Source organism: Rhinolophus ferrumequinum, chromosome 10 (genome assembly GCF_004115265.2).
Source record: "Rhinolophus ferrumequinum isolate MPI-CBG mRhiFer1 chromosome 10, mRhiFer1_v1.p, whole genome shotgun sequence".
In the NCBI taxonomy this organism is placed as follows: Eukaryota; Metazoa; Chordata; class Mammalia; order Chiroptera; family Rhinolophidae; genus Rhinolophus; species Rhinolophus ferrumequinum.
Genome location: NC_046293.1, coordinates 42,040,408 through 42,054,699, shown reverse-complemented (window position 1 = coordinate 42,054,699; position 14,292 = coordinate 42,040,408). Strand labels below are relative to the sequence as shown.

The following is a 14,292-nucleotide window of genomic DNA, read 5'->3' as shown; positions in this document are numbered from 1 at the left end:
TAGTGAGAACATTAACAGTACAACAGGCGATTATGATTATTTAAAAATATGTGAACTATTTAATTTGTGGTTTAGAAATAACTGTACATAGTGTTAAAAGTTGAAAATAATTCAAAAGAATAACTAATACCAAATATACACCTGTATATACAAATTCAAAAATGGCTGCATTCAGTAAAGTCAATCAGTTGTATTAAAAATGACACTAATCCAAAATGTAAAAAGGGACACTTTAAGATTTGCTCGCTTCATTAAATCCATAGTTTAATACATAGAATTTCCTTTTAACTATCATTTAGACAGAAGCATGCAAATAGTCTTAGGATCTACTTAGAGTTTTCTCCAAATCCACTATGACTACAAATCCCCTTTTCAGGAGCTACGCGGGGATTTGGGTAGCAGCCTCCTTCTCTTTATCAGGTCGGTTTGCACCAATTTCTGCAAGTGTTCAGCTGAATCATGCCCATTCATCATTTTAGGGGACAGCATTCTGCTCTCCCTCATCGTATATAACAATCTTTCCTTCAGAATCACCCATAGCAATCTCTTTTCCAGAATGGTTCCATCTTACGCAAATAAGGGCAGGATTTCCTTCCACGGAAATTCTGGTAGTTGGTACCATTGTGTTATTATTGAGATTCCACAGATCTAGCCTCCCCATGCCATCCACACAGGAAAACAGGGCTGGGTGGGTGAGTGACCATATAACATCATAAAAATAGTATGAATTCTCTTCAAAGGAGTATAAAGGCTTGCTATTCTTAGCTGTCTAAAGGTTTATGGTCCAGTCAAATGATGCAGTGACAAAAAGATGTGAGAATTCTACTGCCCCAACAGCTGCATGACAATGGATGCCAGTGATTGGTCCTTTTTGCCCCTCAAACATCTCAAGAACTCCAGCTTTGCTGCCTTGGCGGAATGCTGTGTACACAGAACCTTCTTCACTCCCAACAAAAGTTTTTGACATCTCCAACAGGGAAGAACATAGATGTCACAGCTACTGCCTTTGTTTATGAATCAATCCCATGCTATCCTGTGGATGGGAAAGCATGTATAGATCCCATGAACAATTTTTTTTATCAGTACAGATGCTAATCAGATTGTGAGCATTTTGTGTTCCAATAACATTTACACAATATAGAGGATGTGTGAGCACAGCAGCTGACAGTGGAGTTCTTCTCACTGTGGTTCTTTTAGTGCTACACTCATCCGACGGCACCATTTGGCCTGAATCTGTACCACAAAAAAAAAACAAATTTGGATGAAATTTTGCAAATGTAGCAATCATCACAGCTGGCTTGCAGTGAAACACATACACTGGGGCAGTTTTTTGTATTTCATATTCCATATAAGGGCCACATCATCAGGCTCATAGGGAGCATCCTCACTGTTAGTATAGGAAGACACCAGTAACTCTGGATACTGAGTTGACCAATCCAAACAACTAACAACCCGATGCTTTCACCAATATTCATCAAAAAATTGTTGGTTTAATGACAGTTTAGCATCGGCATGAATATCTCATTTTTTGTCTTCCAAATCTCTTCCACTGTAGTCAAAGAAGATGTCAATCTGCTCAGAAAGAACTCTTTCTACAATTCTTGTAGAAAGGTCAAAGAAACTTAAAAAAATTTTCTCGGAGGGCAAGATCGTTGCTTTTCTTCTTCAGTCAGTTCATGAGGGGGCGCTTTACTATCATTTTCCTCATCTTTTCAAAGATTTCTCTTCTTCACTTTCAATAAGTGGTTTAGGAGTCACTAAATCGTCTCAGACTGGAGACGACATCTTTGTGTTCACCCATAACTGGAGTCTGAGTTTACTTTGTACAAGCTCTGACAATTTAGTTCATGAACTTGTTCCAACGATGTTGCTAATCTTTTTTGATATTAGAGGGATTAGTAATCATGAATTTGTACCAACTGGACAAACAGTTAATCAAGTTGACTATTTGCAAGTGCTAAACAGGCTGCATGAAAAAGTTAGACAACCTGAAATTTCGTCAACAATTCATGGCTCTTGCATCACGACAATGCACCGGCTCACACGGCACTGTCTATGAGTGAGTTTTTAGCCAGTCAACAAATAACTGTATTGGAACACCCTCCCTACTCATCTGATCTGGCCCCCAATGACTTCTCTCTTTACTTGAAGATCAAGAAAGTATTGAAAGAAAGACATTTTTATGACATTCAGGACATCAAGGGTAATACGACAACAGCTCTGATAGCCATTCCAGAATCACTTTGAAAGGTGGACTAGGCACTGGCATTGGTGCATAGTTTACCAAGGGGAGTACTTGGAAGGTGACCGTAGTGATATTCAGCAATGAGATATGTAGCACTTTTTCTAGGATGAGTTCGTGAACTTAATTTTTAGACCTCGTATGTCACGATTTCTCGAGGAGGAGGAAAGTCAACTTGTGTCATTTTAGCCATTCCAAGTTTAATATATCCTTGTCTAGATCCCACTGAACCATCTACAGAATCTTTGCTGCCAACTTCACTTGGAGTGCTCACAGATTTGGAGGATGGAGACCTAGTAGGAGGAGAGACAACGGGGGATTCTGGAATTAGCCCCATGCTTTGAAGCAATGCTTCAGTTTCTCTTTCTTTTTTTTTCAAGATCCGATTCTTCTTGCACAGGAGCAACTGCTTCCTTCTTCTAATCAGTTTCCTTTTCTTTTTTTATCCCTTTCTTCTTCTTTTGTCTTCTTTTCCTATCTGACTTGGGCCAACTGCTGCTTCTTTTGTTCCAACTCTGCCTTTAATTCACTTTTGTCCGACATGTTTGTGACCTGTCAGGTGGTGGGATGGGAAAGAGTCCTCCTGTCTGCAAGTGCCGGGTAATGTCCTTTCCTTCACTCTCAATGCCAACTATTGCCACCACTAGCTCCATGACTTCCTGAAGCACCTATATTTTCTAGTTAGTGTTTTCATTTTCTTCAGATAAATACCCAGAAGTAGAATTGTTAGATTGGTAGTTCTATGCTTAATTTTTCAGGAACTTCCTTACTGTTTCCTCTAGTGGCAGCACCAATAACACTCCCACCAACAGTGCACCAGGGTTCTCATTTTCTACATCCTTGCCAGCACGTTTTTTCTTTTTGACAATAGCCATTGTAACAGGTATGAGGTGATATTTCATTGCAGTTTGCATTTGCATTACCCCAGTGATTAGTGATGTTAAGCATCTTTTCATGTACCTGATGGCCATCTGTATGTCTTCTTTAGAAAAATGTCTGCTCAGATCTTCTGCCCATTTTCTAATTCGTTGTTTCTTTGCTACTGAGTCGTACAAAATTCTTTATATAATTTGGATATTTGTCCCTTATCAGATATATGATTCGCCAGTATTTTCTCGCATTAAGTAGGTTGCCTCTTTGTTGATGGTTTCCTTTGTTATGCAGAAACCTTTTAGTTTGATGTAGTCCCACTCATTTATTTTTGCTTTTGTTGCATTTGCTTTTGGTGTCGCATTTACAAATCATTGCCAAGACATATGTCAAGCAGCTTACCACCTATATTTTCTTCTAGGAGTTTTCCGGTTTCAGGTTTTACATTCAAGTCTTTAAACCATTTTGAGTTAATTTTTTGTAAGGATGTAAGACAGTGGTACGGTTTCACTCCTTTGCATGTGTCTGTCTAGTTTTCCCAACACCATTTATTGAAGAGACTAGTTTTTATTATAAATGAATGTTGAATTTTTTCAAATGTTTTTTCTGCATCTTGAGATAATCATATGATTTTTTTTGCCCTGCATTCTGTTAATGTGGTGTATCACACTGACTGAGTTGCAGATGTTGAACAATCCTTGTATCCCTGGAATAAATCCCAATTAATCATTTTAATGTAGTGTTAAATTCAGTTTGCTAATACTTTATTGAGGATTTTTGCAACTATGTTTATCAGGGATATTGGCCTGTAATTTTCTTGTGGTGTCCTTTCTTGTTTTGGTATCAGGACAATGCTGGCCTCATGAGTGTGGGAGAGTTCTCTGCTCGTCTATTTTTTGAAGAATTTGATAAAGAGTGATATTAATTTTTCTTTGACTGTTTGTTAGAACTCACTAGTGAAGCCATCTGATCTTGGACTTTTGTTTGTTGGGAGGTATTTAATTACTGATTCAATTTTTTTTTTACTACTAATTGGTCTGTTCTGATTTTCTATTTCATCATGGTTCAGCCATGGTAGTTTCATGTATCTTTTAAATTGTTCAGTTTGTTGGTATATAATTGTTCATAGTAGTTTCTTATGATCCTTCACATTTCCATGGTGCCAGGTGAACATTCTTTCATTTCTGATTTTAGTTGAGTCCTCTCACTGATTGTTTTATGCATTTATCTTTCAAATCATATATGAAAACAGGAAGTGCTACAAACAAAACATACAATAATTCTGGCTTTATATTTATTTACATAGTTACCTTTACTGGAGTTCTTTACTTCTGTGTAAGCCTTCAAGTTACTGTCTATTATCTTTTCACTATACCATAAAGGACTCCCTTTAACATTTCTTGTAGGACAAATATATGCTTTTGTTTCTCTATGAATGTCTTAATTATGCTTTCATTTTTGAAGAACAGTTTCATCAGATACAAAATTTTGGGTTGACAATATTTTTCTTTCAGCACCGTAAACATGTCCTCCCACTGTTTTCTGGCTTGTCTAATTTCTAATGGGAAATCAGTTATTACTCTTACTGAGAATCACTTGTAGGTAATGAATCATTTCTCTCCGGCTACTTTCAAGATTCTCTCTTTGTCTTTAGATAGTTTATTACAATGTGTCTCAATGTGAATCTTTTTTACTTTATTTTATTGGAGGTCAATGAACTACTTGGATTTGTAGATTCATATATTTCATCAAATTTGTGAGGTTTTTCAGCCATTATGTCTTCACATTTTCTTTCTTCCTTTTTAACTCTCTTTTCCTTTCTAGGGCTGCCATAATGCTATGTTAATACAATTAATAAAAGGTTCCTTAGGACCTCTTCACTTTATTTCACTTTTTTTTCTCTGCTACTCACAGTGGATCATTTCAATTGTTCTATCTTTGAGTTTATTCATTTTTTCTTCTGCCTACTCAAATATACAGTGTATCCCTATTAGTGAACCTTGCATTTTATCTATTATATTTTTTTCACCAAAACTTCTATTTGGTTCCTTTTTATACTTTCTATGCCCTTATTGATATTGTGTTATTTCCTAAGACATCAGTCTCCTGATTTCATTTAGTTCTTTGTCAATGGTTTGCTCTTTGCAAATTTAAGACAGTTGATTTTAGGTTTTGTCTAGTAAGTCCAATGCCTGGGTCTTTTCAGTTATGGTTTCTGTCCTTTTTTTTTATTTTTTCCCCTCTGTGGATGGGCCAGACTTTTCTGAAGTATTTATTTATTTATTTATTTATTTATTTATTTATTTATTCACTCATTCATTTTAGTATGCCTCATATTAAAAACTTGATATTTTGAATACTGCCATGTGGGAACTCTGGAAATCAGATTCTTCTTTCTCTCAATGTTTGCTATTTTAGCAAAATTGCTTTCCTTGTTTTATGTAGTCACTGAATTCTCTGGTTCATTATCTCTGCATTCAGCCATTTACCTGACAGAGATTTCCTTAAATGCTGAAATTTAGCAGTCTTTTCCTTCATTAAGCACTTCCCTGATTGTTATTAGTTTTTCATTAGATTCTAGAGTTTTTCAAAAAAGTTTATTCTGTCAGTTTTTGTCAGTTTAATAATAATTGTTTCAGTGGAGTGAGTTCCCTACTCTGCCATCTTCTATGCTGTCATTCTTGAAGTGTATTTTTAAAATGTTTTATACAAAAAAGTGAGACAAACTATTAAGACAGAATTCATGAATTACAAATGGAATTATATTATTTGCACTCATAAATTACTTATGGAACATATTTCCTAAAGAATCTAGATGATTAACCAGCTTTACTAAACCTTTAAGTACCATAAAATAATCAAATTATTTTCCACATATACCCTTTACACAACAAACATTATGTTTTGTAAAAATCTATTCAGAAGAATTTAAAAGTAGTAAAATTTCTTGAGCAGGTATCTTTTAAATGGATATTGTTCTAGCTATTACAGTACATTTCAATGAAATTCAAGTATATGGTATTATATAAACATTCAAGAAAATTGTAATTATACAAAAATTGCAAGATAACTTTTAAAGGACTTACCATTTTCTTTCAATATAACCATGTCTAGAAGTTTTCAACTGATTAGACTAAGGTTGGATATATGAAAATTTTCAGGCTATCAGTGATTACAAATACATAAATTCTCCTCTAAAGCATCATGCTGCTCCCAATAATATGTGAGAAACCCATCTGTGGAAGAGTGATGCTGCACTGCACAGACTAGCAAACCAGATAATTCTTTTTCCTTTATGTTTTATTTCAATCCAAATGAGAAATAAGCTCAAGAAGACATCTTATTTTGTAATAAATTTTTCCAATCTTAATTCCATTTTTGTTTGTTGTGCTATTCAAATGTTAATTAGAAAATTGCACATATATAACAAACACAATTTTGTCCATTTACCAACATTTATGTTACAAAAAAATAAGAGATATGTTGCCCATCTTTGAATTTTATTATCCACACAAAATAAAACAATGCAAAAATAATTATAAACACATTTAAAATGAGAACATTCAGAATGGGTGTGTTTTTTTTTTTCAATTTGATGGCTCTGCACAATTGATTTCTGATGTTCTTCCAGAATTCAGATAATGGAAAATAAGCCATTTATATTTGTTCTCAAAGGGATTTTTTTTTTTTCCCTCCAAGGAAGCAAGCAAACAAATTAACTCAAGGAAACAATCTGGGCTAAGCCATTTGTAAACTAAATATACATGAATTTAAAAATCAATTTAAAAATAGACTCACCAAACCAGAACCAATATATTCCAGGGATTTACAAAGTCTTTAAGCAAAACAAGAAGCCAGAATTAAAGAAAATGTTCCTGTATGCCTGAGAGGATGGAGTTAAACAGGAAGTCCAAAATTAAAGTGGTGGCAAGAGTGAACCTAAAATATATGATTAGGAATACATGTGTGGAATGGAGGATTTGGCTCACAAAGGCGGAGCAGGATAGACGATCAATCAATTCAATTAACTGACACAAATTTTAAAGTCTCTTTTTTCTTACCTCTGTATTTTTACACCCTGAATTGAAAGCCACTGTGGCATTTTGTAAAAATGCAGGTTTCTGGAATCGACCCTTGGATAATCTGATTCATAGGTCTGTGGTATGATCTACATGTTAGTATTTTAGAAAGCCCTGAAGATACCTCTGGTGAATGTCCAAGGGTGCATACCACTAATTCATATTTGTACGTTTAATGTTAATACACACAACTTTATATATCTGTACCCATTTTATTAGGCAAAATTATAATCTTGATTTTCTAACTCCACATAGTAATAGATGCATGAATTTAAATAATTTATTCCATGAGCTAGTTTAATTTTTATTTAATGATCAAATAAAAATCAAACTGGGATATTTTATAGCCCTACAGAATAGTAGAAGCATCTCTTCAAGCCCTAAAATTCAGGAACTACTCAATGTAAACTATGAAGTTTGCCTGCCCCAACCTCAGAGTCATTGCCTAGAAAGTCAAATAAAACTTGAAGTGCATATAATTCACTTCCTCCTATTTCTGATATGGAAGCAGAAATGCCTGCTATGTCCTTTCTCATGGCTTGCTCTGGCCTCTTAGTACAATGTCATTTCAAGCACCAGGACCTTTGCCCCTCCTGAAACAAATAAGGGTATAAATATGACAGGAAAATTGAGTTTTTACTCTATAAACAGATTGAAGGTAGCTACTCTGCGGACAGAAGGGCAACCTTAATTATAGAAAGTGTGAAAGAGCAGCAGGGCAATGGTGGAGTAAAAGTCATTCTCTGAGTGGATTGCGACAGTGACTCTTAAGCTTGCTCACCCAAGAAAACGATTTCCAAAAAAAGGCTACAAGTATCTATCACTCTAGAAGACTGAACTAGTGTTCATGCAGTAGAAAGGTCACATGTTTTAAGAGTCTGAATAAACAGCATTTATATTCCAGCCCCAGTATTTCCTATGTGGGTAACTTTAGGCAAGAAACATAACCTCTCTGTGCCTCTATTTCTAATTCTATAACCTGATGATAAGTATATTTCAACACTGTAGTGAGAATAAGAGATTGTGCGTATGGGTGTGTGTGTGTGGGGGTGTGTGTGTGTGTGTGGGGGTGTGCATGCGTGTACACACACACACACACACACACACACACACAGATATATCTGTTTTTCTGAACAGGCCAAATAGGCAAATGGGGTTATGGTAGGAATCACCACCCCTGAATCTTTCAAGTCCTCAATGGTGGCACTAAGTTCTGTGATTTCTCCAAGAATGGAATATTGCTTTTGCTTTACTATTTTCTTAGGTAGAAGCAGTTCTAGTGGCTTCCACTTGGCCCTTCTTACCATAATAGCCCTCACTCCACAGATCAGGAAAACACTGTGGGGATTCTACAAGCTGCGAGAACTTCTACCCCAATTTTACATTCCAGAACTAGGGAAATTACCACAAGATAGGTTAAAGGACTCACTGTGAGACAGACCTGGGTTACAATGCAGTTGATCACCTGATCTTCACAAGCCCCAGCTCTGACTGGTAGAACACAGTAACATTTTGCATCTCCTAGAAGTAATCAGTCCAGTAATCCTCTAAAAGTCTGATTATTTCCTTTTCCCCAATGCGTAGTCACCCTGGTGAAAGTCTATAGGTTCCTATGAGAAAGGCTGGGATAAAGTAACAGAAAAAATTGGGGGCAGTGTAGTGAGGTCCTTCCTCACTACGGAGTACCCATCCAGCTCCCTCTTCCTTCAAGGAGTCTGGGTCGATAAACTCACTCAACTCTGGGAGAGCCATGACTGTCATGAGGATTCAAGTTAATTTCCGGTTCACTCAATGTAGAACTCTTCCATTTATACGTATCAATTTAGAATTGAGTGCTATTCATCTATGTCTTTTCTAGGTACATTGTGATCAACTAGACAACAATACAGGCCTCTGGGAGTCAGACTATTATGATTACTAATTTGACTCTGCTGTTTATTACAGTAACCATGTTCACCTTGTCTTTAGTGATTAAGTGCCATCACTTGGCCCCTGCTACCCCAGGATCCAATTATTTCCATTGCATTTAGGGATCCCAGTTTAACAGAAGCAGTTCCCACTCTAAATTCTGACCTACTGAGAATAACAAACAGAGCTCTATAAGGACGCTGAAGGCTCTTCTCACAATTTTTCGGTCACAGTCATGGTGGAAGGAGTATTCTCCCACTTCCCTGGGAGGCTGAGCAGGTCTTACATGATAACCTGCCCTAATATTTTGATCTCCCTAAGATTTTGGATACTTTCCTCTACAGTACAACAAGGCAGTTCTGACATTTCAATCTCATTTACTGTATGCCATATTTTGGTCCGTATTTCAACCAATTAAATAAATGAACTGTTAAAGAGTCCTTTCTAACCCCTTAACCTAAAACACAAAATCCAGAATCTCTGCTTTGTTGACCCTTATCAATAAATTTGACCTGATCCAACTTTATGTTCCTTCTACCATTATCCCACACACTTATTAGACATTTCCACACATATTCGCCAGATTTCTATCCATCTAAATGGAAAACATCATGTAGTTCTTTCGATGTCTAGCACATCTCTTTGTGGGTCACACTTTGTACCTTACCTTTCAGGTATTAAGTACGTATTAGGTTGGTGCAAAAATTATTGCAGTTTTTGCAATTATTTTTAACCTTTTAAACCCCAATTATTTTTGCACCAACCTAATAGTTATAGGTCTAGAAACAAAGGAATTGATGAGGTATGTCCTGAGGAGAATCAGTGATGTCTCACCAGGCAACTACATCACGAGAAGTCATTACAGATTATTCAGGCAAAGCACAGCAAATACCCTCAGACAAGGGTGGATGGGCCGCTTCTACTAGAAATGAAGACTCAGCAGAATTTAGACATTCAATGTACTGAACTTCACTGAGATCTTCCCATATGTCCCCATTCCAATTTTCAGGATTCTATTCCTTCCCAGTCAATTCCTTCACTTTAATAGAGAACAGCTACAAAATTTGGAATTTTGTATTTGTGTTGTAATCCAACCAATGTTAATGAAATATGAGTTCACATGGAGATAGAATGGGTTTGGTATTCAGAAATCTCAACCCCATGACTACAGGAGTTAAATCTCAAGGCAGACACAGAAGTTTTCAGATCATTTATGCAGAACGGAGCTGGGAATTTGAAATCCTGAGCTCATCCTTTTTCTTTCTCACTTTCCCCAATGCAGTTAGGAACAATTACTCAATTTCATTATACTCCTTAGCTTGACTAAAATGTTCTAAGTTACCAAATGCAAGGTCACCCAGAACCTTGCCATTTGTAAGTATCTGGTTTGGAGTATCCAATAGCAATATTTTCTATTTTTCTATAGCCACAATCATGCCATAGATTACCATTCTTCGCTTTACAAAACAAGGTGCTTTGAATTCACTGACAGTTTCTGAGATCTATCTGTAATCACACAATATTCAGGTGTATATTTCATGGTAACAATTATTCTATGTACTCAGAACACTTGAGTTAAAAACAATTCAGAAGCATATTTTTATTTTAAATTCCTAGGAAATTCATTGTGTGCCTTCATTTGTTATTAACTCTGCTAAGAGTTATGCATGTCAATCCACGGAAGCATAGACTCCTTAATTATCAGACATTGATATGTTGTTGTATTTTGAGTACCAGGCTGGCACTTGTTTCAACTTAAAATAATCAGTGAGCTGAAAGAATTCTAAAGACATTTAAATCTAAAGTAGAATTTGTTTTCTTCAATAATGCCAATGGTAATGAAATATGAGCTCACATGTAGAATTTTCATATAATATTTTCATGATGGTCCTTGCATCTAATTTAAGTGAGATTAGATTTATCTAAGATTTATTTCGATAATAAATATGCAGGATAATGAAATGCAGTTCAAAACAAAGCATTTAAGAAAGACATGCATGGATGTTCTTTTGATCACGATGGAGAGATAGATGTGGTCTATGAAAGTTTAAGGGAGATTGGAAGGCTGCCACCATTTATCGAATTCCTGTCAAATGTAAAGCACTAGGATATGAGCTTTACATACATAATCTCATTTAATCTTCAGCCCATAAATAAAGTGTTACAATCCTCAGTTTACAGAAAATGACTGAGGTGTTGGAAGGGTTATTGCATACAAATACTTATAGAGGAAGTAGCAGTAGGGATTTAAACCTACAATGTCTATGGGGCCCAAACTCTTAATTACTAAACTATAATACCTTGTTACAAAAATTGTAATCTTAAAAGAAGCCCCTTTGTAAACTTTAGATTTATTTCAAACATTATTACTATTATCATTACCATTGTTATATACATAGGTTTTTATATTAAATAATACATGATTATTGTTGAAAATTTGTATAATACATACACGAGGTCAGACAATTAAGTTCACGAACTCATCCTAGAAAAAGTGCCACATACCTCATTGCTGAATATCACTACGGTCACCTTCGAAGTACTCCCCTTGGGAAGTTATGCATGGACGCCAGCACCTAGTCCACACCGCAAAGCAATTTTGGAACTGTTTTTCTGGAATGGCCATCAGAGCTGTTGTCGTATTACCCTTGATGTCCTGAATGTCATCAAAATGTCTTCCTTTCAATATTTTCTTGATCTTCGAGTAAAGAAAGAAATCATTGGGGGCCAGATCAGATAAGTAGGGAGGGTGTTCCAATACAGTTATTTGTTTACTGGCTAAAAACTCCCTCATAGAGAGTGCTGTGTAAGCTGGTGCATTGTTGTGATGAAAGAGCCATGAATTGTTGGCGAAAAGTTCAGGTCATTTTAGTCTAACTTTTTTGAGCAGCCTTTTCAGCACTTCCAAATAGTCAACTTGATTAACTGTTTGTCCAGTTGGTACAAATTCATGATGAATAATCCCTCTGATATCAAAAAAGGTTAGCAACATCATGGCAACAAGTTCTCAAACTTAATTGTCAGACCTTTGTATATGGTTACAGGATGTAAATAAAGTACAGCATAGGGAGTATAGTCAAAGGTATTATAATAGCCATATATGGTATCGGATGAGTAGTGGACTTGGGTTTATCACTTTGTGAGGTGTGTAAATGTCTGATCATTATCTTGTTTTGTACTAATACAAAATACAGAACGAAAAGTAAAATCACTTAAAAAATCAATTGTCCATAAATGTAAGGTTTTATTTCTGTACTCTGAATTTTATTCTATTGATCTATATGTCTATCCTTATATCAGTACCTCAGTCTGAATTACTGCAGAGGTTTGTAGTAAGTTTAAAAATGGGAAATGTGTGTCTTCCAACTTTCTTCTTCTTTTCCAAGATTATTTTGGTTATTCTGAGTGCCTTACATTTCCATATGAATTTTAGGATCATTCCATCAATTTGTGCAAAAAAAAACAGCTGGGGTTTTTATATGAATGGCATTATATCTGCAGATTATTATTTTTTTACTAATGAACTCGAGACACTTCATTAATTAAGGTCTTTAAATTCAGCAATGTTTTGTACTTATCTAGTCTTGCACTTTCTTCATTAACTTTATTCTTAAGTGTTTTATTCTTTTTTTTGCTGTTAAAAATAAAACTGTTTACTTAATTTCATTTTGGAATTAATTTCATAATTTCATTGCTAGTGTACAGTAATACAGGTTTTAAACATTGGTCTTGTAAACTGCAATCTTGCTGAACTTATATTGTAGCTATAACTGTTTTGATATGGATTCCTTAGAATTTTCAAAATTATGTCCTCTGCAGAGATTATTTTACTTCTTCCTTTCCAATATGAGTATCTTTTATTTCATTTTCTTGCCTAATTTCCCCAGCTAGAACTTCCAGTACAATGTTGAATAGAAATTGCAAGAGTGGGGATCCTTATCATTTCCTGATCTCAAGAGGAAAGCTTTCAGTCTTTCACCATTATGTATGACGTTAGATGGGGTTTTTCATAGACGCCCCTTATCAGGATGAGGAAGCCCAGTTCTATTCCTAGTTTGTGGAATGTTTTTATCATGAAATTTTTTTGTACGAATATCTATTTGTTCCTACAGTCAAGACTTAGCAGCCAGTATTCAAGATTGATAAATAAAATATTTAATCAAATTACACTATTATGATTTAAGTTTTTTGTTTTGTTTTATTTTAAATGCTGTTATCCTGAAGTTCTCTGGTTTTGTTGATAGCATCTGAATTGACTTTGAGGTCAATTCCAGAAAAAGCAATCACCAAAATGTTTTTTTGTAAATGTAGCATTATGGAAACTAGTGGTGATCCTAAAAAAAACAACTACTCAGAAAAACAACATGCTCCTTATTTTATAGGCACATTCTATGTTCTAGTACTTACTCATTAATGTTTGGAGCCAAGATTACAAATGCTTCTGCAGAAAACTTATTCATAAATTAAAATGGAAATATTGTGAGAATAGTAATCATTCTCAGACAGTCGTTTATCATATTAAGCCAAAGCTGCCTTCCTGGAACTTACACCATTTACCTTACTTCTGCTCTCAAGAGTGGAACACAACTTTATTGTCTCTCCTGATGGGAAAAGTATACTTGATATTAGGAGATTGGTTCTAGGCTAGTTGTCTTGCAAGAACAGAACTTGGAATTTAAAAGTTGCTGAAATGTACATACTGTATATTTTCTCATATATAAATTGTATGAATATTTGTTCAATGAATGAATAAATTGTAATCACAGTGCTTTACAAAGCATTTGATCAATGCATCCATCTTCCCTGAAACTTTCCAAAATAAACCAGTAATGTTTAAATTTTGGGGTATTTAAAAATTGGCATAGCACATCTAAGCTCCTATTTCAAATTTGTCAGTCCCAGATAAAATCTACCTACAAGATATTAAACAGTTTCATTTAGTAACTAAAAAGCTAAATTGTTGTTTTCTTCCTACTCTGTGCCCATCATTGTTCTCAGTTCTGGAGATGTAGTGGGTGAAAAAGTCAGAGTTTGTACTGTAGTATGGGGAAGATAGACTGAAAACAGATAAAAAAGCAAGAGGTTCAAACTTCCAGGTATAAAATAAGTTATGGGGATGTAATGTACAGTACGGGGAATATAGTCAATAATATTGCAATAACTTTGTATGGTGACGGATGTTAACTAGACTTA

General features: G+C 35.2%; 1 pseudogene; it reads right to left on the bottom strand.

Annotated features, from left to right (window-relative positions):
• Positions 1-379: 379 nt before the first annotated feature.
• Positions 380-2,796, bottom strand: LOC117028607 (cytoplasmic dynein 1 intermediate chain 2-like; annotated as a pseudogene).
• Between the last annotated feature and the right edge of the window lie 11,496 nt (positions 2,797-14,292).